We start from the raw sequence: 4,694 nt of genomic DNA, 5'->3' as shown, positions 1-4,694 counted from the left end.
GAGATGAAATATGCCAGAACACTGAGGGTAACTTGCATTCATTGACCCTGTAGAGGTGCTAGACAAAGGCTCATTTTTAAAATGGAGCATAATTCAAAATTATGGATTTGGCAAATCAATAATTCTTTATACATGTCAGATGAAGTAATTTTTTTTAGTTAGCTAATTGGCTTTAAGGAAAATATCTCACTGAACTAAAGACATTAGAGGTACAAATGAAAAATTTTTTTAAAAGATTTTATTTATTTATTTGAAAGAGAGAGAATGAGAGAGAGCACGAGAGGGAAGAGGGTCAGAGGGAGAAGCAGACTCCCTGCTGAGCAGGGAGCCCGATGTTGGACTCAATCCCGGGACTCCAGGGTCATGACCTGAGCCGAAGGCAGTCGCTTAACCAACTGAGCCACCCAGGGGCCCCCAAAAATATTTTTTTTATTTCCCCCTAACTGTGATACCAAAGTCTGAATATCTTAATTTGGATTTTCAATGACGTATTTATTTTTCAAATTAAATTTTCTCATTGTTTTCTAAATTCTTTTTGTAAACTTCTGAACTTAGAACACAGTTGAACTCTGAAAACAAATAAACCTATTACGCTTTGCAAAGATTTCTAGGAGTACTCTCGTTGTGAATGTGAGTGTGCGTTTGGAAGAATTGATTCATAAAAGCCAGAGACACTGACTACTTCTTTAAACTTCTGAGTAAGTAAACTTTACCTAAATAGGTTGTATTACCTGTAAGAACTCTTCATGTGATATGCTGAAATATCTACTCTTCAATGCTTAATGTAAATTGTAAAATACATAAATGTATTTTGTATTTTGACCTCACCTTTGGGTGAGGTCAAAGAAAGTATTTCTTTAGGAACTTCTACAAATAGTCCCCTTCTTTAGTAATAGATGATTGAAACTATTCCTGCCAACCCTCCAAGTGGTATCATACCACCAACTGAACTATGGAAGAGTATATTTTGTTACTTAGTAATTTCAAACTAAAATTATGCCAGTTGTAATTGTTTTAGAGCATCTAAACTAATTATTTGCTTCTATGTGGCCATGTATGGAACATGTCACAATTGGATGGACACTGGCAAGCTGAGTCCCTTTAAATTGCTTGACTGAATACAAAGAGATAAATCATTTGATTTCAGCTTCTCCTTGACTGATGTAAATGACAAACCTGGTAACTGTTTATATTGCAAAGGTTACCAATTTAATAGTATCAATTTTTTTTCTAGCCCTGTGGACTTCCTTTCCAACTAATCAGCTTATGGCACCCATTGACTGACACAGTGAATTTACTTTCAAAGGAAAGTAAGTTTTATCACTTATTTCTGTATGTGTTTTTCTTTTATTAGGGCTTACATTTGAAGTGCCCTGGGAGTCTTTGATATATTATCTTCTCTTTCCCTGGATTGCCTACAATTCAGTTGCAAAACACTTATTCTCTCCCAACATTTTATTTATTTATTTATTTATTTATTTATTTATTTATTTATTTATTTATTATTTTAACTTCTCACACCCAAACTGAACTACATCAATGTCTTTCCCTGGCATTTTTATGGAGGAGATGAATGAAGTAGACTGTCTCTGAGAGAAATAGCCTGTCTTCCCTGTTTCTTTTAGCGTTCCTTTTAATTTTGGTCATGCGGTTAAGGATTTCAGACAAGCAAGTTTTTTTTGTTTGTTTGTTTTGTTTTGTTTTGTTTTTATGAGTGACGGATGCATAGTTAACTTGGGAAACTTGGGATGGAAACTTGGCAGGGGCCCCATGGTTCAGAATATTAATATTTCTCTATTAGTTTAAAGATGAAAAAGCAGTATGACCTTCTTCAAACAGCCAAGCTAAAATTTCAGCTGCTCCTAAGGATTTGTGTGTGCTGTTTTTTTTTTTCCCTCCATATTTCCTCACATCTAGAGAATCAGCAACAATGTTCCTATAATAAACCTCCCTGGCTTAGAGCCAATAAATATTTATAGATAGGCAGAACCTTAACCACCATTCAGTTAGGAATTTTTCCTTCTGGGTTCTGGAGTGCCCTTATGTTACATTAAGAATATTCTCAGATCTTTTCGGGGAAAAAATGAGAAGCCAAAAATTAAGAGTTTAAGATTAGAAAGTGTATCACACTTTTATGAGAGTAACTCCAATTTATCTGATATTAGAGTTGTACTTCAAATTTTATGAAATACCAATTTTAGTGATTAATCACTTCGAAATCCCCTATTTTCTGTTTTTCAACTTCCATTGCTCAAGCATGATAATAACAAATATTACTTCCCTAAATCTAGCTCTGTTTACTACTAGAGGACATCAGAATACAATTCTATCCATTCTATATTTGTCTCAAACTCAAAGAAAGGCCCTACCCTTTTCCAAACCTGTATATAGGGGCTTGCACAGTGGAATTCAAAACACGACAAATTCCATGTCTGTGTCATCCCTGCAAAGCCATCCCTGGTAACTGCCAAAGTCACACTGAGTCAGTGCCACACTGTGCCTTATTGGATGGAAATTATGCTGATGTGTCAATACCTCAGAACTATTGGAGCCTGCAAAGAAAGTTGAGATCTCTGAGCTCTTAATACAAAAAGAATTATGGTGTGCTCTCCTCATAAGTGGGGAAAGAATCTTACTTCCTAACTATGCTAATCCATGAATCCCTAGACAATGCTTTGATTTTCAGACAGGTCTTTGTGGAATTACTGTATCTATACTTTCTACCAAATCCTTCTCCTCAGAGTTAGGTACACATTGGTGAATATTAGGCTAGGAATAATGTGATACTTAACACTGGGTTGTTCAACTTCCCTCTTCCCTACCTTCCCCGTTAGACCCTGAGATAGTATTTTAGGCCTTGTGTGCCTGATCTTCCATTCTCCTTGTGATGAGGTATTGCTTGGAGGTTCTACAATTTCTTATATAAATTGTTCATGGCTGGACATGGCCCTCAGACCCTCCAGTGGAGCTCCTATATGCATGCATCCTTTGATAAGCAAAGCTAAGGTTCAACGTGACATGGGAAATTGAGGTCCACGCAGGTGAGAATGACTTCCCTAGAGTCTCACAGCCAGTGACAGGACAAAAACACGATTTACTGTTATGAGTTCACTGCAGCACACAGCTTCTCAGGGACTCTTGGTCAACATCTCCTTAAAACACAACCAATATCATTCGACACCAAATTATGTAAAGGTCACTTTGAAAATAGAATCAGTAAGAAAGAGATATTAGAAGAAAAGTTAATTCCTATTTCCTTAATTTTTACCTAATGATCTTTTTCTTTTCTTTTTTTTTAAATTTTGTTTATTTACTTGACAGAGAGAGACACAGCGAGAGAGGGAACACTAGCAGGGGGAGTGGGAGAGGGAGAAGCAGGCTTCCTGGGCTCGATCCCGGGACCCTGAGATCATGACCTGAGCCGAAGGCAGACGCTTAACGAATGAGCCACCCAGGTGCCCCCTAATGATCTTTTTCAAGATCCCACTGTCCTAAATGGGATCTTGAAAAAGATCTATGCATTTAGTTGTCATCTCTGTTTAGGCTCCTTTTGGCTATGACAGTTTCTCAAACTTACTTTTTCATGATGTCGGAGTTCTTGAGAAGCACTGGTCAAGTATTATAGGATGCTCCTCTGCTGGGACTTGTCTACATGTTTTTCTCCTAAGGAGACTTGGGTTTTAGAGAGGAAAATCACAGAGGATCACATATCATTTTCATTATATCATATCAAGAGTACACAGCATCAACATGATTTATGACTGCTAATGTTAAGCATGACTACTCACTCCCTAAATGAATGTTTGCGATTTTCCCCACTGTAAAGTTACTCTTTCCCCCCATTTCTATACTTTACTTTTGGAACAAAGTTTCTGTGGCACAGTCTATATGTCATGGGTGGAGAGTTACACTTCCCCTTCTTTAGGGCAGGAAATCTAAATCAATTATTTGTAATTCTGTATGGAAGATTTATCTCTTCTTCCTCCATTCATTAATTCATTAAATCATTTATTTATACTCATGGAATCATGGACATTTATTTTATACTTTGCATTATAATCCAATACTACTTTATTTTGTTGTTCTAATTATTCCTTTCAGTTTTGGCCACTGGAAACTCTTTCCATTAGCTCATGGGCTCTTTGACAAGAATGTGTTGTTGCTGTGTTGTTCTTTTAATATGGAACACTTCATGAATTTGCATGTCATCCTTGCTCAGGGGCCATGCTAATCTTCTCTGTATCATTCTAATTTAAGTTTGTGCTGCCAAAGCTAGCATTAATGTGTTTTTGCTTTTGTTTTCTTTCACCACTTCCTTACTTTTTGGCACAGCAAGATTCTCCAGTCTCATCTTACACATTTCCTTCCCTAGTCCTAGAATCAGCGATTCTCCAAGGAATATTATTTAAAACCAAGATTTGGTCCTTAGGGTGTGCACATTGTTGCTGGGGTGTTATTTCTTTTAGGCTTTCTCATCTGACAGAGCAAAGAAATATATGTTTGTATACTAACCCCCATATATAAACATATCTACATATATATGTATATATAGATGGATACATAATATGTAACCATCTGTAACAATATTAACCTAAATATGAGTTCTTACTGAGAGTAGTTACTTTGAAATTTCTCTTGCCTCCCAATTTTTATTCTTTTCACATTTCCTGGTTTTATTCTGTGTTCCAATTATC

At 36.3% G+C, this 4,694-nt stretch overlaps 1 non-coding gene across 1 annotated transcript; it reads right to left on the bottom strand.

Annotated features, from left to right (window-relative positions):
• Window positions 1–4,174: 4,174 nt before the first annotated feature.
• LOC114212458 (U6 spliceosomal RNA) lies at window positions 4,175–4,277 on the bottom strand. The gene has a single exon (XR_003609966.1). It is a non-coding gene; the product is annotated as a U6 spliceosomal RNA (small nuclear RNA).
• Between the last annotated feature and the right edge of the window lie 417 nt (window positions 4,278–4,694).

This window comes from Eumetopias jubatus, unplaced genomic scaffold (genome assembly GCF_037043125.1).
Source record: "Eumetopias jubatus isolate StellerSeaLion01/CBP00866 unplaced genomic scaffold, mEumJub1_p1.0 scaffold_15, whole genome shotgun sequence".
Lineage (NCBI taxonomy): Eukaryota > Metazoa > Chordata > Mammalia > Carnivora > Otariidae > Eumetopias > Eumetopias jubatus.
Note: the sequence above shows the minus strand (reverse complement) of the source record. Positions and strands in the feature narration are given on the sequence as shown.